Source organism: Xenopus laevis, chromosome 2L (genome assembly GCF_017654675.1).
Source record: "Xenopus laevis strain J_2021 chromosome 2L, Xenopus_laevis_v10.1, whole genome shotgun sequence".
Lineage (NCBI taxonomy): Eukaryota > Metazoa > Chordata > Amphibia > Anura > Pipidae > Xenopus > Xenopus laevis.
This window is the reverse complement of record NC_054373.1, coordinates 5,156,259-5,177,249: the sequence shown is the minus strand read 5'-3', so window position 1 is coordinate 5,177,249 and position 20,991 is coordinate 5,156,259.

Sequence of the window (20,991 nt, the reverse complement as noted above, 5' to 3'; positions counted from 1 at the left end):
TGAAGTATTTTGTCTTTGAATGAAATTTGGTCCATATTAGTTTTCCAACCTTGAAATAGTAGAAATGGGTCGCACTCTTCCCTGAAGTCCACTGTAGTAATAAAGCCAATCCCATTCAAATTACCTTCAGAGTCTCAGTCCTGAAGTTCTACTTGTGGCGCCACAACCCTCCACCTTCCCCTGCTCATAGCTGTTATCTTGCAGCTGAGAATTGGGAAAGGTAAGGGGGAGCACCAAAGTGGCAATCTCACAAGGGCTGGTGCCCATTTGCTTTCTTCCCGGCGTCCCACTGGCTCAGTCCGACCCTGGTCTCATATCTTTTAGGGCTTAGGTGCCATGGGAAGGGTCATTCCTGAGTGAGAGATCAGCCTACATCTTTGAGAGCCTCACAAATTTGGTGGCATGATCCAATAAACTCTCCCTGGTCCTTTATGTCTTGAGGTCCCACTCTCACTCCTTTGATTGGCAAATATAAAATAAAACCCATGATTGGGAGAGTTTTCAATTTAAAAGAACGTAGGATTAACTATTGAACAAATATGGTCATGCAGGAAAAAACATTCCTTTTTGATCATACAACAGTAATTTACTGTATACATTTTTCTTGAAAATAGTTATTACATGACTCTCATAGCTATACCCCTATTATAGGCCCTTGTCTTAGAGAATTGCTTTCTACTCTGACCGTCTTCACCTTGGGAAGCCCTTAGTTTTCTGCTCTTATCAAAGATACACTTCTTCAACTGAATGATATTGACAGTGTTATAATCTGTTATTTTCCCATCATGCGAACTGGAATTTCAGCATGGTGAAATTGATATGTATTTTCTATAAGGTGTGATGTTACCATTTAGGAAAGAAAGGTTTGCGGCTATTGCTTCTAGCCTTGAGCCTCGGGCATCTGCACTTAGCCCCTATTTGCTCAGACTTCACTCCAACAGAAATTGGAATAGAGGCAGAGCTGTAATGTACCAGTGGTTTGGAAGGGAGCATTGCCTCAGCAAGATGTTCTTGGATCTTCTACATTGAATATTTTACTTCAGTCCCTTATGGAAATAGCAACTTTTGAAAAGAGTGTTGCCCCTGTGTGTGCTTTCCTTTATGCTGGCCAAAATAATCCAATTGCATTTTGCACATCTAAATTATGGTCCTCAACCTTAGTCCTCTACCTCACAGTTTAAGAGGTCAGTTCAAGGCAAAATTACCTTTTCCTGAAAATTAATATTATTGAAAAAATGTAGAGACCCTGAGGGTTTTGCTCAAGCAGTTTCCCCTATTTTTGGAGACCTAAGTGGTCCTTAATTGACCCAGGCAGTTATTGCCCTTTTATTGTAATTTGATCTAGTTCTTTGCTTGCCCAGTAGATCTCAGTGTGTGAAAGTTTAAAAGGGAGAGCACATATGCTCAAGGCTCTCTTTCTGGATCCGACCTTGCGGGGAGGTGGGTATAGGACTTTGTCTGAGCAGGTTACAGTTCCTGGCTAGGGAAAGTTTATCCAGTGGTAGAAGTTTGTGTAATAGTTGCTCTAGGAGGGAAAATTAGAGGCATTGTGTTTAGTGAGCAGCTTTCTGGCTCCCACAAGGACAGTAGTTGGGTTTAGCACCCTTGTGGTGATCAAGCACCCAGAGAGGGACATGGGTGGGTGAGCTGAGGAGCAGGGAAAGTGCCAAGGAGCAATATGTCCAGTGGGATCCCTAGTGCTGGGAAAGATCACCAAGACATGTTGGACTACCTCCTGAGAGGGAACTACTTGCAATATAAGAAAGTGTGAAGGTTTTCCACTGATTGCTGTGGTTGAAGATCTATACTGCCTGACTGCCATGAGACAGATCCACTGGCTTTGTTTAATAAATTAGTTATTTGTTTGAAGCAACCCTCTGGACTACTGCTGCTTTCATCCTGGTTGATCTGTGCACCAGGAGACCCACAGGATTCACAGGAGGATAAGATGTTTAAAGGGTAAACACACAAACAGCTGGGAGTTGCCAACAGCCCAAGGGTATCTGGGAGACACTGGGAGCAAGGCACACTCTAATCTCACAATTCAATTCTCAGGCCACCCATGGTTGTGCTACATTCATTTAAGGGATATGTACTTGGGATACGTAATTTAAGGGGGTTGTACTTGATTTTTTCCTTGTAAATGAGTCACACCTGTTTCTGTAAAACTGCATATTATATTAACCCTGACCCCAAACATAAGAATACTGCTGCTTCCATACAAACAACACTGGCACTGCATAAAGGAGAAATCACTGGATCTTACTTAAGAACCCAAAAATGGCCATTCTGTACAGTGATATTATACTTTACAGTAAAGAAGGTTTTTTTCTTCTCCCTGATCAGGTGTGAAAGGGTTGAATAAATTAGATTTGCAGATGTTCCCTCTGCAGGGTTGCTAAAGCCAAATATTGATCAGCTCGGGATTTGTAATTCTCTCTCTACAGCCACACTGTACTATGCAGAGCCCTCAAAGATGTAAACACCGGCAGATCAATATTATTGAGACGTTCTTTGTTGGGATTCAGAGAGGAGGCAGGGGGCAGATGAAAGTGTTTGCTGTGTGCCTCGTAGGGGTAGGAAGTCATTAAAGCAACAGCTGTACACGTAAGCCTGGCACAATGGGAAAAAGTAAAAAACTCAATGCCCTGATTAATAGATCTGCTTGAATAATCATACTAATAAATGGCAGTAGAAAAAGCAGCAACAAGGAGAAGGTTAATTATAACTCTCAGTAGCAGTGAAATTAAAGGGAAACTATCAACAGGTTAATGAAGACCATTAATGAAAACAGCAGCCTGAAGGCCATTTACCATTTCATTTGAGGTGAAGATGTTCTTGGAATTATTGCCAAATAATTGTTCTTATGCATCTTTAACATTTATCATGTAACCTATGCCACTTTAGACCTCAACATCTTGGTGACACCTTATTCTTAATATGTTGGATACAACCGTGCCCCTGTAAGAGCTAAGCAAGAATTAGGAACCTGTTCTCCACCACATCTTCAGTTTGCCAGTTTATGCCTCCACTAAAATATCTGGCCTGCTAGGAAGGAACAACCAACACTTGAAGATGCTTGAAGATGAAACCTATACCAAGGAGCTTGATATGGGCAATTGCATGGACATTCTGGAATTTATCAGTCTCTCATTGTCTCAGAAGCCACATGACATTCTACTTTGTTAATTGCTTCAACATATAAGATATGAAGGAAGCTTAAAATGATGACATTTTACATTTTGGGTGAGTAAAGACCAAAGTAAAGGCTTTAACGAAGCCACTGAGGTTGACCATGGGCTGGAACAAGATGCCTTTGACTGAAATTGTGTCTTAAGACAAGTCCCCAGAGGGAATTCATTGTAGTAACTAAACCAATCACAAAAAATTCATTCTCATGGACTGTCAGGAGCACCCCGGGAGTGCGGCACTTCCGTTGGTGGCAAATTCAAGATGGCAGAGCCCATGGTCGCCGTGTGGTTTCTGGCACCAGCACGCTGACATCGCGCAAACATGTGCCGTCATGACAATGCGTTCTGGTGCTAAATTCAAATTAAAAGACAATCTGAACACAGGTTCAATGCCTATTATAGTTTGTAATTGCTGGTGTTCCTGGGTATTCTTTATTGTGATCCTGATTGATTTCTGAACTTTGATCCCTCCTTTTCTGCCTGCCTATTGAACTTGTACTTAGACTTGACTACCTGATCCATTCCTGGTTACTGTGAACTTGGACCTAACCCGAGGCTTCCTCCTTGGTCCGGACTTCTCCGGACCATGGATTTTTATTTTTAGATTACAGAATTTTATAGTTGAGGAGTTGGTTTAAATAAAGCAGATGGATCTCACCTTCACTGGACCTGAATAAGTCCAAAGTCATTACTAGTCAAACGTTAAATTTTTCTGAATTGGTTAGCATATGCTGTATTGAATCGGTGCAGTTTACAGGGGAGCCCGGTATCTACTGCTAACATTGAGCCTTGAGCCTTAATTATGAGATATTGGTGAATAAATGCTTTCTCTGGGTTTTAAATGAGTGCTCCTTAGTGTTCATTTCAAGGGTCTGACAACACTCTGGACCTAGAGATGTATTGGAAATCTGGCACTAGGTGAAGAACTCTGGAGATCCCTAATTTGTGCACCTGCAAGTTGAAGGACAATTATGGGGGCCAGAGGGGATATGTCTATGTGGATCACCTCATGAACACAGAGCTGCTAAGGATCTTACTAATTCCAGTGGTTTCATAAGTTACTGGGGTCCAAAACAAAATGTTGAGTGTCCCACCACCACACTGGACCTTTGGGGAAATCAATTTCATACACCTAATTTGTATTTCAAATTGGAAGGAATCCTAATTTTATCCCTAAAATTATAATTTTCATGGAACCCCCTAAGCTATAGGTCACCGCAAACTATAGTAGAAACCATTGCTTTCATTGTTAAACCTGTAGCTGGTTTAGAAAAAGCTAACCACTGATTGGTTGCTAAGGGTAGCTGCCCAGGTATAAATGTGCTTAATGTTTATAAATGAGCCCCAATGAGTTTTCATAAAGAGGTTGATTTTGTTGGAGAAACAGAAGGAAAGAAAGATTTTTACTCCGCAGGTGGCAGTTGGCAGAGCTGTCTCGGCTACAGTGGGATGAGAAGAGAATGGCGGCAGTTGAGAGGGCAGCTATTATCCAGTGTTAATAATAACCCGAAAAATGTAATTACACGAGTGTTAATCCAGGTTGTGACATTATTGCATTTCCTTTGGAATATTAAGGGGGAAGCGCTTAACTTTCAGTGATGTGAGTTTTCATACTGTCCTTGCAACCTTATGCTATTTGTGTCATAAGCGGCTAAATAAATCACACGGGGAGAAAAAAGCCTTTAATTGGTGTGTGTTAAAATTCCTATTTTTCAGAAAAGCTTGAAAAATTAGGAAAAAATAAAATATCTGAGGAGGTCAATTTAACAGCCTGTCAACCCAGATTTTGCTACGACTGGTAATTTTGGGGGCAAGAAATTAAACCAAATTTGCAAAAGGAAAGGCAGAAGTTTTAAATATTGATGAAAGGGACACACTAATGACCATAGGGCTCCATAGGGCAAGTAGCAAATATAGGGCTCTGGTGTGGACTGTGCCCAGGGTAATTGAGAAGATGGGTAGGGGTAGGAAGGAGGATTTCCAAGTGCCGCCTGTCCCTTTTGAATCCAGAGCTGCTAAACACAGGCAGCACTGTACTTACATGGCGCATGCTGGTCTCTGCGCTCCACAAAATAGAGAAAAGTAATGTGCAAGATACATGGCAGTCTGCACCCATTCTTTGCACCCTGCCTGGCACTCCTGTTTCACAATCGCCGACAGCAACCAATCAGGTGTTCATTCTTTGCACTTTGCACCCTGCCTGGCACACCTGTTTCGCAGGTGCTCATTTTTTTTCACTGGTGGAAAACTGCTCAACACTAACTGCTGATTGGTTGCACCTGCACTTGTCCAAGTTAACACCTGTTAGTAAACGTCTTTTAAGGCTGGACTCCACAAGGATTTTTCTTCAGATAGGTGCCCGGTGACAAAACGCAGGCGACAAGTCGGACGGAGTCGTATGCATCAAGATATAATTGGACTGAATGAAAAGTCAGACTGTCGGATGAAGACGCTGCTTTCTGCCTTCACATCCGACAGTTGTGTCTCGTCAGATGTAATGTTGTTTTTACCTGTGACTTCTCTTTCAGTCCAATTATATTTTGACACCTGCAACTCCGTCCAACTTGTCGCCTGCGTTTTGTCGCTGGGCACCGGCTGGAGTCCAGCCCTTACAAACCTCTGTTCCTGTTTATCAGTTTACCTCGGAATTCTGGGATTATTTATCTAGTTCTGACCCATTCCTAGGTCCTTCCTTGAGTTCTTCATTTGGTTCCAGGGGCCTCCACAGCCCCTCTAGGGCCCCCGCTGCCAGCCCCTCCCCGGCATGTGCACAATAGTTACTTTTGCTGCAATTGGGGGAGGGAGGGAAGAGGGGGTGCAACAGGGGAAGGCAGGATCAGATCTGGGTCAACAAGGTCCACAATGGCGGGGCCCACTGGGGTTTTTCCTAGTGCCCCTCCAGCCTAGTTTGGCCTTGTTTTACTCCCTCACTTTCCCCAGTTGGAGTCTTAGTAAGACATGTTGGCCCCAAGTAGCCGAGGGTCAGGTCCAAGGCCAAAGATCAAGTCTAGATCAGAATCCAGTTAGTCCATTGGAGTTTGAAATTGCCTTACATGATACCATCATGATATAGATCATGACCTACAGTACCTACCACTATCTTGCACCTTGAACTGGATTTCTATTAATACTGGTAATATTTTTCAGTAGTAGGGTCCAATTTCAGAACCCTCCTAGATTTCATTCCAGGTGCAGAAACTCTCATAGTTATGAAGCCATATTAGTCTGAGCTCTGTGGTATGTCCTGATAGGAGATTGCTGGTAACTTGGACATGTGACAATAATGTGTTTTGGAAATGGGTAGAAAGAGTAAAAATGGAGCTGCATGAGATTGTCATCAGTTTAATAAATCTGCCCGTGAAACTGTGCCTATCGTCCCCATTTTTAATTAACGCTGAGTAATATTGATACTTAGTGATTTCATCTGAAGTTGAGGTTTATGTTGTTTGTGATTTGTTAATATGCATATTCATTATCAGCTTATTGCCTCGCTCAGCTTTGTGTCATATAATAGACTTTTATCTCCCCTCCTATGTGAAATTTCTGACGCCACTTGATCATATTGCAATTAACTTCAGTTTAATGCTTATTGTAATTGATTTTAGTTCTCCTAGAGGCCCGTTAAGTCACATAAACAGAATGTGTGGCACTTTATGGTAACTATCCTACTATTTACTGTTGTGTTTATTCAGTTTTATTCCCGTTTGTTTTATTGGAATATCAATGCCGATTCTGCCATCTCAGGCCTATGAGATCTGGTCAAACCATTCTATTACTACAACATAAGAAATACGTTTCTCAGCCTCCTTTCGTACCTTCTGCCCAGCCTCAAATGATGCCATTTCTGTTTTTATGATGACTTCACTTCCATATTTTGGGGCATTTACTATAACAAGTAAATAGTTCCTTCTACATGCTCCTTAATAGTGGCAGATTTCCAGTAGGTCTATCCCATCACCCAGGGTTTCAAGTTCCAAGTGGGGCCCAACATTAGAGAAAAGGGTTGGAACTTCGGCAGGCTGGAGGTTAAGCTGTCGTACATCGGGGAGAGGGATGGGCAGCCCCAGTTCTGTTTCTTAACAACTCACTCCCTCCCAGATGTGCATGGTAACCTTTATTTAGTATGCCCTTGGTTTGTTTCTGTCTGTACACCCATTATTGACATTTGCCAAGACCCGGGAAAGAAGCACAAGAGCATGAATGGGCCCCTTTTGCTAACTCAAAGAATACTTCCATCAAGGGTCTGGCTGCAGCTGGTGCCGCTTAAAAAACTGAACTCAAGGTGCTTAGTGCAAGACCAGCACCTGCTACAGGGCAGGCAGTAAGTGTAGGGTCCCACACAAGTATAGGACTTAATGGGTGGAAGGGAGGGTGCCTAATAGTGATGTGCGGGTGATGACCCATGGGTTGACCCATGGTTTGGCGGGTTTGGGTTGAGGGTCATACTGGGAACAGGGGGACTGTGCCAATGAGGTGACTTTTAAAACTCACCTCTGGAGGCAGCACCAAGGAGGTTACCGGGGTGGGTACTAAAAATGACAACACGTTGCGGGTTAATTTCTGTGTGGGTTAAGATTTTGTGGGTTAGGGTACATGCCTTCCTTCACTTGTCCTTCATGCATACAGCACTACCAAACAACGAGTCTCTGAATTTGGCAAATCTTGCCTTTATTTTGCACTATGCTCCACGTAGTAAACAATCCTCTCTGCATTTTTAGACTCACCTAAGCCTACATTATTCAGACTGCTTGGCCAAAGCCTTACATATTTCTGCCCATGGTCCTGCCTCGATTGAGATTGAGACCTACTTGGGGTGGGGAGATAATCATCTACAAATACAACACTTTGGCCATTGCATTATCAGGAACATATGTAGCACTATTATGCATTTGGAATCATAAGGGTAAATTGATGTTTTAATGCCTTTACTCCTTGTTATGCCCAATATCATACCAAGCAGGGCACAGTACATTGACTTTCTAACACCTTTACCTTTATTATACCCAATTTCACCCCAAGCAGGGTACAGTACACTGACTTTCTACCACCTTTACCCATGTTATGCCCAATATCTTCCCAAGCAGGGTACAGAACATTGACTTCCTAACACCTTTTACCCAAGCTGGGTACAGTATATTGACTTTCTAACACATTTAACCTTGTTATGCCCAATCTCAATCCCAAGCAGGGTACAGAACATTGACTTCCTAACACCTTTTACCCAAGATGGGTACAGTACACTGACTTTCTAACACATTTACCCTTGTTATGCCCAATCTCAATCCCAAACAGGGTACAGGACATTGACTTCCTAATGCCTAATTCTACCACCTTTACCCCTGTTTTGCCCAATATCATTCCAAGCAGGGTACAGCAGACTGACTTTCTACCACCTTTACCCTTGTTATGCCCAATATCATTCCAAACAGGGTACAGTACATTGACTTTTTACCACCTTTACCCTTGTTATGCCCAATCTCAATCCCAAGCAGGGTACAGGACATTGACTTCCTAATGCCTTTACCCTTGTTATGCCCAATATCATTCCAAGCAGAGTACAGTTCATTGACTTTATAATGCCTTTACCCTTTTTATGCCCAATTTCACCCGAAGCAGGGTGCAGTACACTGACATTCTACCACCTTTACTCTTGTTATCCCCAATATCTTCCCAAGCAATATACAGAACATTGACTTTTTAACATCTTTACCCTTGTTATGCCCAATCTCAATCCCAAACAGGGTACAGTACATTGACTTCCTAATGCTTTTACCCTTGTTATGCCCAATACCATTCCAAGCAGGGTAGAGTTCTTTGACTTTCTACCACCTTCACCCTTGTTATGCCCAATATCTTCCCAAGCAGGGAACAGTACACTGATTTTCTAACACTTTTAGTCTTGTAATCCCAAGCAGTGTACAGTAGGATGCGCTGGATAACATAACATTGCCAAAGTACATAACACTGGCCCTACCTAGTCTTACACTGATGGAGATACACTGAAGCCTGGCTGTCCCTAGCTACAATATGAACTGGGCATTGGATATCGGCAGTACAATAATATGATGATTTGTCATTTGCTCTCCAGAACTTCTGAAACATCTTGAGACTATAAAAGTTGTGTGTCTGTGTTTCTGTACAGATATATTTGTGCATCGCCATAGTTAAACATCCAGTAAGTGAAGGTTTATATCCTGATTCCTAGAGCAGAAGTTATTGATGCCAATTATAAGCCAAACTTCCATATGGAACTCAGTGATGTGATGATTCATCCCGTATGAAGGGCAGCCGCATGGAAGAGAGTTTTCCAACAGGTAAGACTTGTCTGTACCAAGAGGCAGTAAAATCCATATACATTATGCAAAAGCAAAGAGACCTGTTTGATCTAATTGCTCATACACTAAGGTACATACAGTAAAAGGCAGGAGAGATTCCTTTTAAAAATAGATTTCAAGGGCAACCACTCAGACAGCGTATTTACTTTTCGCAATCCTCTAAAGATTGTGTAACCTTGGAACACCTGTGATATCTCAGGCTAATGGAGGTATTTGCATTTTCTTCCTACTCAATGTATTTCACATCAACAAATGAGCAAAACACTCTTTGGCTAATCTGAAAAATGTGTTTCTGAAAAATACAATTCTCTTTAACACTGTAACTTTATAGTTATAGACATGAATTGATTTAAGTAAGTAGAACATACTGTACATCTCGTTCTTTGTAATAAGAGATTTCTGAGCCGGATTATTGGCTTGTTACCCCCAAATCATACAGTTTTATGAGATACCAACATCTAAATAGGTCAAATCTGATGTTCCAGATGTCATTCTATATATCTGAAGTCATTCGAGAATTTCCTAGAGCAGCCAAAAGAACCCAAACAGTAATGTGTATTAAATCTCTGACTTCTGCTGCCTTTATAAAGTTACAGACATAATTAAAGCTTAAAGGGGTTGCTCACCTTTGAGTTAACTGTTACTATGATGTAGAGAGGGATATTCTGAGACCATTTGTAATTGCTTTTCATTTTTTATTGTTTGTGGTTTTTGAGTTATTTAGCTTTTTATTCAGCAGCTCTCCTGTTTGCAATGTCAGCCATCTTGTTACTAGGGTCCAAATTCCCCTAGCAACCATGCACTGATTTGAATAAGAAACTGGAATATGAATAGGAGAGACGTGAATAGTAACAAAAAGTTGCAATAACAATAAATTTGAAGTCTTACAGAGCATCTGTTCTTGGATGACCTCCTTTTGAAAGCTGGAAAGGGTCAGAAGAAGAAGGCAAATAATTAAAAAAAAACTAAATAATGAAGACCAACTGAAACGTGCTTAGCCTGGCCCTTCTATAACATCTTACAAGTTAGCTTAGAGGTGAACCAGCCCTTTAAAGGAATGATCACTTTCAAGATTTTATTACTAATTCTAAGCAACTTTTAAATTGGCCTTTATTTTTTTATACTTTTTAAATGATTTACATTCTCCTTCTGACTCTTTCCAGCTTTCAAATGGGGGTCACTGACCCCATCTAAAAACAAATGCTCTGTAAGGCTACAAATGTATTGTTATTGCTACTTTTTATTACTCATCTTTCTATTCAGGCCTCTCCTATTCATATTCCAGTCTCTTATCCAAATCAATGCATGGTTGTTAGGGGAATTTGGATCCTAGCAACCAAATGGCTGAAACTGCAAACTGGAGAGCTGCTGAATAAAAAGCTGAATAACTCAAAAACCACAAATAATAAAAAATGAAAACCAATTACAAATTGTGCCAGAATAGCTCTCTCTACATCATACTAACAGTTAATTTAACGGTGAACAACCCCTTTTAAAAAAAATACCAGCAACCAGTGTTTGAAATTGTAACAGATAGTGACCACACAGGCTCACTAAACTGATGGTTTGGGCAACAAAATACTAATTTATAAAATATAAATTGTGGAATAACTGTATAACAAATGAATGAACATAATGTGCAATGCAAATAAGCCATTGTAGTAGAATCTGTGTTTTGAAGGTAAAAGTTTCTCTTTAAATGAATCCAGAGTGAAGTAGAAATTCCACATCTGAACACAGAACTCTGAGAAATAGAGTTGGTTTAATATTCATCACATATCGGTCTCTCTATGCCTGTCTGAATTTTTAGAAATCCATCAATCACGGGGATTTATCTCATTAAACACATTACATTCATTAGTACATTCGGAATGTTCGAGCGAATAAGCCCGGAGATCCCTTAGTACAGACTGTGGATAAGGCTGGAGTTAGGGGGAGACTCGGGGTGATACACAGAGCAGCACTTTCTTAATTACAACAAATTAATTACATACATTCAATCATTTGTTCTATATTTAAATGATGTTTAGTATCAAATAAAAAGGAGAATAGTATATAATCCTGTGTTATTAGAATGAAGGGAAGCAGTGCACTTAGATTGCTCATAGCTAATTTACCCAATCAATGGGATCTGTTATCCAGAAACCTCCAAATTACAGTATGGCCATCTCCCATACATGCCATTTTAATTAAATCATTCAAATATTTTACACATTTCTCAGTCATTTTCTCAGTAATAGTAAAACAATCCCTTGTTCGTCATCCCAATTAAGATATAATTAATCAGTCTGTAGCCTTGTGCCTTTATATGGTCACAGAACAACCCCTCAGTGACTTCTAATATCCTTATCATTTACAGTAGGGGGTACATTATCCCTTATAATACATGAGTGATACTCAGAGTTCCCTGTATAACTCAGCCTGCAGCCTTGTGCCTTTATATGGTCACAGAACAACCCCTCAGTGACTTCTAATATCCTTATCATTTACAGTAGGGGGTACATTATCCCTTATAATACATGAGTGATACTCAGAGTTCCCTGTATAACTCAGCCTGCCGTCTTGTGCCTTTATATGGTCACAGAACAACCCCTCAGTGACTTCTAATATCCTTATCATTTACAGTAGGGGGTACATTATCCCTTATAATACATGAGTGATACTCAGAGTTCCCTGTATAACTCAGCCTGCAGCCTTGTGCCTTTATATGGTCACAGAACAACCCCTCAGTGACTTCTAATATCCTTATCATTTACAGTAGGGGTACATTATCCCTTATAATACATGAGTGATACTCAGAGTTCCCTGTATAACTCAGCCTGCAGCCTTGTGCCTTTATATGGTCACAGAACAACCCCTCAGTGACTTCTAATATCCTTATCATTTACAGTAGGGGGTACATTATCCCTTATAATACATGAGTGATACTCAGAGTTCCCTGTATAACTCAGCCTGCAGCCTTGTGTCTTTATATGGTCACAGAACAACCCCTCAGTGACTTCTAATATCCTTATCATTTACAGTAGGGGGTACATTATCCCTTATAATACATGAGTGATACTAAGAGTTCCCTGTATAACTCAGCCTGCAGCCTTGTGCCTTTATATGGTCACAGAACAACCCCTCAGTGACTTCTAATATCCTTATCATTTACAGTAGGGGGTACATTATCCCTTATAATACATGAGTGATACTCAGAGTTCCCTGTATAACTCAGCCTGCAGCCTTGTGCCTTTATATGGTCACAGAACAACCCCTCAGTGACTTCTAATATCCTTATCATTTACAGTAGGGGGTACATTATCCCTTATAATACATGAGTGATACTCAGAGTTCCCTGTATAACTCAGCCTGCAGCGTTGTGCCTTTATATGGTCACAGAACAACCCCTCAGTGACTTCTAATATCCTTATCATTTACAGTAGGGGTACATTATCCCTTATAATACATGAGTGATACTCAGAGTTCCCTGTATAACTCAGCCTGCAGCCTTGTGCCTTTATATGGTCACAGAACAACCCCTCAGTGACTTCTAATATCCTTATCATTTACAGTAGGGGGTACATTATCCCTTATAATACATGAGTGATACTCAGAGTTCCCTGTATAACTCAGCCTGCAGCCTTGTGCCTTTATATGGTCACAGAACCACTCAGCTCATCCTCAATACATGTACAGGTATAGAATCTATTACCCAGAATAATTGTTTAATTGGACAATTGTTAGGAATGACATTTTCTTTCATTGGATGAAACAGTATTATTATTATTAGTAGATGATCAGCAGTGGGAGGAGCCTTGCACTCAGGCGTCTGCTTTGTTGCTCTTCGTATTCTCTGAACCTAAACTAAAATTACAGGCTTCTCAATTCAGAAATTTGCGACTCAAAACCGAATTGGACACGGTACTGCTGTGCACCTGCCAACTGCCTGTTGTTGGCAGTTTGAAAATAAAAAAATGTATCTTCTTGTAAAGGGAAAATTCACCACAAATGCATTTACTGTAGGTAAGGAGTGCAATGTGCAACAGTACAGTAAATATGTAGGTAGTGATGGTAATTGGCATTATGAATACATATACAGTCGCCTGCAGCAGTTCACTGTGGCTTCCATTAATGTCCCACCTTTACATAAAGGGGCCGATTCACTAAGCTCGAGTGAAGGATTCGAATGAAAAATACTTCGAATTTCGAAGTATTTTTTGGGTACTTCGACCATCGAATGGGCTACTTCGACCTTCGACTACGACCTTCGACTTCGATTCGAACGTTTTGAACGAAAAATCGTTCGACTATTCGACCATTCGATAGTCGAAGTACTTTCCCTTTAAAAAAAACTTCGACCCCCTACTTCGGCAGATAAAACCTACCGAAGTCAATGTTAGACTATGGGGAAGGTCCCCATAGGTTTGCTAACCTTTTTTTGATCGAAGGATTTTCCTTCGATCAGAAAAATCCTTCGATCGATCGAACGAATGTTTAGCGCTAAATCCTTCGACTTCGATATTCGAAGTCGAAGGATTTCAATTCGAGGGTCGAATTTCGAAGTATTTTTAACTTCGAAATTCGACCCTTAGTGAATCTGCCCCAAAGAGTAGGGATGTAGCGAACTGTTCGCCGGCGAACTAGAACTTCGACTGTTCGCGTCCGCCGAATGTTCGCGAACGTCGCGCGACGTTCGCCAATTTGAGTTCGCGTTCGATTCGAATAAAAATCGTTCGACCATTCGACCATTCGATTCCTTCGACCGCTAAAATCGAACGATTTCCATTCGTTCGAACGATTGTAAGCATTCGATCGAATGAAAAGCATTCGATCGAATGGCTTCGATTCGAACGAAAATCCTTCGATCGAACGATTAAAATCCTTCGATCGTTCGAATCGAACAATTTTGCGGGTGTTCGAAGTTCGCGAACTGTTCGCATTTTTGCCGGTGTTCGCGAACGGCGTTCGCGAACACCAAAACGGCAGTTCGCTACATCCCTAATAAAGAGGAGAAATAAAGGAGGAACTAAAGCAGCGTTTCTTGAGCAGCTCGGATAGTGTCCCCCACACTCACTCCAAACTTAACTGTCTGAGTGGGTGGTCAAAATAAGTAAATCATACCTCCCAACTGTCCCGTTTTCCGAGGGACAGTCCCTCTTTTGACAGCTCAACCCGCAGTCCCTCGTTTGTACTGGAAAGTCTGATTTTCTCTGCGCTGAACAGCCAGAAAAAGAAACAACGTTTCTAACTTAGTTGGCTTTTGGCGGAGAGCCCAGAACAGCCAGAGCAGAAGATAAGATACTTTCGTAACAATTTTAAAATAAGACAAAAAAGTAATTGTAACAATATAAGATAACAGGTCACTTGGGAGAAGTTAGACTCAGAGATTAAAGGACAATTCACCTTCATTAGCAAAACTGTAATAACTGAAAATAAAAATATGTTCAAACTTTCATAACCTGTTAAAGTTTGCAAAATGAACATGGTAATTAGGGGGTGTGGCCACAAAAATGCGTGTGGTCCAAAAGTCCAAAAAAAATTGCCGCGCTGCCCGTGCCAACTTTTTTGTCCCTCTTTTTATTTCCAAAATGTTGGGAGGTATGGTAAAGCTTCAAATACGGTCAGTCTGATTGACCATAATGCAGTTCTTCCGTAATATATAGCCTGTACACAGAAATACCATAAAACTATGACAGCATAGGTATTCCTCTGTACTAAGCACAATTTAGCAGGAACAGTCCCCTAAATTTGCTCATAGACTGTACAGAGAGATCCCATAAAACTATGGCAGCATAGGTATCCCCTGTACTAAGCACAATTCAGCAGGAACAGTCCCCTAAGTTTGCCTTAGTCTGTACAGAGAGATCCCATAAAACTATGGCAGCATAGGTATTCCTCTGTACTAAGCACAATTCAGCAGGAACAGTCCCCTAAGTTTGCTCATAGTCTGTACAGAGATCCCATAAAACTATGGCAGCATAGGTATTCCCTGTACTAAGCACAATTCAGCAGGAACAGTCCCCTAAGTTTGCCTTAGTCTGTACAGAGAGATCCCATAAAACTATGACAGCATAGGTATCCCCTGTACTAAGCACAATTCAGCAGGAACAGTCCCTAAGTTTGCTCATAGTCTGTACAGAGAGATCCCATAAAACTATGGCAGCATAGGTATTCCCTGGACTAAGCACAATTCAGCAGGAACAGTCCCTAAGTTTGCTCATAGTCTGTACAGAGAGATCCCATAAAACTATGGCAGCATAGGTATTCCCTGTACTAAGCACAATTCAGCAGGAACAGTCCCTAAGTTTGCTCATAGTCTGTACAGAGAGATCCCATAAAACTATGGCAGCATAGGTATTCCTCTGTACTAAGCATAATTCAGCAGGAACAGTCCCTAAGTTTGCTCATAGTCTGTACAGAGAGATCCCATAAAACTATGGCAGCATAGGTATTCCCTGTACTAAGCACAATTCAGCAGGAACAGTCCCTAAGTTTGCTCATAGTCTGTACAGAGAGATCCCATAAAACTATGGCACATAGGTATTCCCTGTACTAAGCACAATTCAGCAGGAACAGTCCCCTAAGTTTGTTCATAGTCTGTACAGAGAGATCCCATAAAACTATGGCACATAGGTATTCCCTGTACTAAGCACAATTCAGCAGGAACAGTCCCCTAAGTTTGCTCATAGTCTGTACAGAGAGATCCCATAAAACTATGGCAGTATAGGTATTCCCCTGTACTAAGCACAATTCAGCAGGAACAGTCCCTAAGTTTGCTCATAGTCTGTACAGAGAGATCCCATAAAACTATGGCAGCATTGGTCACCAGTAGCTGTGCAGGCTGCAGCATGCCTCTGAAATACACTGCAAATAATCTTAAATGGGGGAGGGTTGAATATGTTCCCAGTGATCTGCCCCAAATATCGACATTTCCTTCTGCAATGGATGAATTAATTCAGATGCCAGTTGCATGGCTAGTTGAAAATTATCTCTGTCTGCAGCCATGAGAGTTTTGGGTTTAGCTGCAGTCAATTACATAAATAAAATGCAAAAAAAAAACTTGGCCCACTCCAATTCCTCTTGTCTCTGTCTCTATATATTAGGTACCATATAAAGATCCTGGGGATAAAGTTTGGGAGGGAAGACAATTGCAGGCTAAATTGGGATGAGAAACTGGATGCCGGAACAGCAAAGGTCCAGCGATGGAAGGGATGGAGACTGGCCTACAGGGAAAAGGTGAAGCTTATCAAGGCCTATCTGGTCCCTCTGTTTTTGTTTGTAGCGTACGTGTATCCATTGCCAGAATCTCTCTACACCAGGGTCCACGGTCTGTTTTTCCAGTTACTCTGGGGACACAGGCTGAACCCAGTCAAAAGGGGGATAACGTACCTGCAGCGGAAGGAGGGTGGTTTGGGCATGTTGTGCCCAGTGGCTTTCTATGGGTCACTTTTCCTGAAGTTTAACTTTGGGGGCTTGAAATGATTCCCTGTGGGAAGTCTGTATCAGGAACTGGGTATCACCTTTTGTCGGAACATGGTTTCAAGGCGGTAGAATGAAGAGATTTCGGATAGTACAGGGATCCCTCCCATCACACCTAGTTCTCGCTCTGAGGATTCTGAAGAGGTGGGATGTCAGGGTGGGTGAGCTGGTCACATCTTCCCGAAGGCAGTTGTATCACAGGGTGATCAGGGACTATTTTGCTGCTCCTCTTGCTCTGAGAGACTGTGTAGGAAATATCCTTCAGAAAAGCCTTCACTTTCTTAATGGCAAGAGACACCCTGCTAAGTTTTTTGACAACTGTTGGCTTTCACTCCAAGGGAAACTCTATGTCCGAGGCAACTTGACTTATCTTACCATTGGCAGCAAAGATTGTCCCTGGGGGTGTGGGGAGGTGGAGACCCAAGAGCACTTTCTTGTCAGTTGCCCAGTGACTAGAGATGTCTATAGTCAGATGGCAGCAGCTCTTAATATCCCACTCCTGAACAATCTGAACTATGCAGACTCAGCCTATGGGGTTCCCGCTGTACACCACCCACTGGACCGTGAGACAATTTACATCATACTTGCCTGCACGCGGTACCAGATCTGGCAGCATAGATGCAGGAGATCTTTTGGCCAGTTGGGTGGTACCCCAGATAATACAGTGAAGGCAGCTCTGGCTCAGTTGAGTTTTCTGAAGAGAATTGAGATAAAGAGGTCATCATCGTATCAGAACCTATGGCGAGGGGTGAACTTTATTCTTTCATCTTCATGAACATGCCCTCATCTCAAGGTATGTACTTATTGTTTGTATATGGCTCCCTGATACTGCTCCTCTCTCTTTCTGTAGGCTGGAGGTGCAGCTTTCTGTCACATGGGAGAATCTATTCAGATATGAATATGAAAGTGTGATGTTTTTGTTTGGTGATGAAAACTGGAGGAGTTCGGTCCAGGAAAGACTTTTCTGGAATGCTCATTTGGGTTGGTGGTGGGGGAAGGAAGGCCGTATGGACAATCCAAGACTTTGCAAACTGAACTTTGATTTGGTTTGTTTCATGGAAAAGTTGCCAATGGTCAGAGCGATGGACTCTACAGGCTGGAGGGTGTATGGGTGGGTTTGTGGGATTTTTGTTTTGTTGTATGATTTGTGAACAGTTTATGAATTGATGATGATTTAATGTAACGTGATCTTTTAAATTAAAAAAATTCTATATATCAGACTGTTTGTGTGAGGCTCCTGAATGGAAGTGGAGACTAAGGGATCACCGGACCCCGGAGGATCACCAATTTTGGCACAAACGTTTGGGAATGTATCAGGAACCAGGGGAGACCAGCAAGAAGCGGATCCCTGCTCTGGTTCTCAAGTTATGAATATTGAAAGTTTTGCTGGTGGCTGTGGCCATTACCTGTGTAAGTGAAGAGGATTGTACAAAGCAGTTAATTGTGAGTGGAAGAGAAGCAGCTGCTGCTGGACACACTGTGAGGAATTCTGATTTGGGAAATGCTGTAGTTTCTGAGGGAATTGATGGAAAAGGCTGCTCTGTAATTGAGCCCCAGGCTCCAGGGCCTGCACCTTCTCCAGCTTCTGATTTGTCCCACGTGCCCCTGGGGGCCCCAGTTGTGATGTTGTCTGTGAACTCTCCCCTAGTACATGATCTGCTCCAATTTGGGTCAGAATCTGATCTGTGTAACCAAAGTTCTATGTTTTCACATAATGGAACTGTTATCCCTGATTTAACCTCTGAAGTGCATTGGCCCAGCCTGCCAACCCCCCCACAGCAAACCCCTGGGTCCCACACACAAGACTCACTGGCTCCTGCCCTGTCTCCTGTAAATCCTCAGCAACTGGATCCCTTGTTAGTTTGTCCAGTGCAGACAAGGAGCAAGTCTAAGATGGCTGCCAATGCAGTTTCCCATAGGGAAAAGTCTTTACAACTTTCAGCCACCTCACAGTCCTTGTTCATATATGTGTTTGCTGGGCCTTGGAGGGGGGACCCTGAGCATCACCCTGCACAAGTTTTTCCTAAAATGAGCACTGTATCCCGACTGCCAAATGTGTTCTTGATTCTGCCACAACCAAGATGGCTGCTACACCTGTACAAAACAGTGGGCAAACAAACGCACGCTATGAAACTTCTGAAGCAGGGTTTGTGCAAGTAATGGCAGGGGGAAGCTGTGGGGGATCTGGAGGGTCTCTTGAGCACATTTCAGACACTTTTGTGTAGTTTACATTTGAATCCCAGCAGCACTCTGGTGTGCCAACCAACAAAATGTCTGACACCTCCATATATGGGGACTTGTTTTATAACCGCAATTTTAAGCAAGGATATAAATTGGCTCCTGCTTTACAACAAGTGCTGCAAGTGGCCCCAAATGCAGACTCTTCCTATGCCATGGACCCTGCTTCACTGAGTGGTGAGACTTCCACATGTGAATTAGACAAGGGACATATAGAACTGCGCACCCCAGCAGCTTATCTGTTTTCGGACACAGCTCAGGGAGTAGACCAGTGTGCCCCAGAAACCACAGACCAACATGCTCCAGAAACCACAGACCAGCGTACCCCAGAAACCACAGATCTGTGTACCCCAGCAGCTCATTTGTATCCAAACTTGTAGCCCCTGTTGCTAGCTCTTTGCAACACTGTCCAGTTGAGAAGAATCCTCCAGCAAATCAGGATGGTTTGATAGACAATGTTTGTTCAACGGATATTGACTTGACCAATACTGATGTCAATGTATGTGCTTTTCCTATGGCAGAGGGAGGGAACTCCAATGAGGTGCATGACCCACCATAATTAGGGGTGGTGGTTGTGGTGTTAAACTGTGATGATGATTATTTCTCACCAGATATGGAGGCGGAAGAGGTGCAGGAGGATGAGGCAGCTAGGAAACACAGAAAAGAGAGGGAGGCTTACTCCAAGGAGTCTGAGCTCTTTGTACATTCATATGTTGAGAGAAAGGAGAGGGAGGACAGGGCTAAAGAGAGGAAGAAGGGGTTGAGGAGGTCCCACGTTCTGCAGCCTACCTCCAAACCCAGCAGTAGTACTCTGGCATTTCCATCTCATTCTTCTGCAGCTATGCCCCAGGTTGGCCCTCTCCAGCAATCAGTTACAGTTGTGCAGCAGCCAGCAGAGTCCAGACCTCAGGCCTTACCTGCCCCACCCCCACCAGTAAATGTTTGGTCCACTAATCGCTTGAGAAGCACTGACTTAAAAACTCCATCTGTTTCTACTGGTCCTACTTCTACCAGGAGGAATGCAGTGCAGCTTAAATGGGTGGGCCCAATAGAGGATTGCACAGACCGAGATTATGTTGTGGATATACTGCTTAAGGCACACTTGCAGTTCAGGGTTGATGAGCAGGTGTGGGCAGTAATAAAGCAGAGAGAGGTAGAATTTGACAACAGTTTCAAACTCCCTCAATACCTAGATATGTTCTTCACTAGGTATAACTTGAAGAAAAATAATGATTTGTGGAAACAATTTTGAGTGGTTCCTTTAACAAAGCAGGCTCTAAAACATGTCACTGTTGTTTTCAAACAAGAAAATATTGTCATAGAAGATATTGTTTTCTGGCTACGGCATCATTGTGATATTGTTTCCCCCCTAGAAGATGTTATGATAGACATGGTGTATGGGATGGGTCTTTCAAAGTCACGGTTAAGCTCTGGATGCGTAACCACGCTCAAGTACACCTCCCAAACTCATTCTTCATAGGGAAAGACAGGTGGGTTCTCTTTTAAGTAGGGCAGCCAAGAAGGTGCTTTAGGTGTGGGAACCTTGGACACTTTGCTGCTCAATGATCAGTTAAGCATGTTCTAAATGTGGAGAGGTTGGATATGAGGCAAGATCATGTGACAAAGCGATGTGTAATTTATGTGGAGAGGCAGATAATGTACATGATGACTGTCCCATGGCTTGGCATAATGTCACTAGTGAACTGCTTGAAATGGAAACTGCCCTGCTTACTGGTAATGACACCAGGCCCAAAACAAACTAGTGG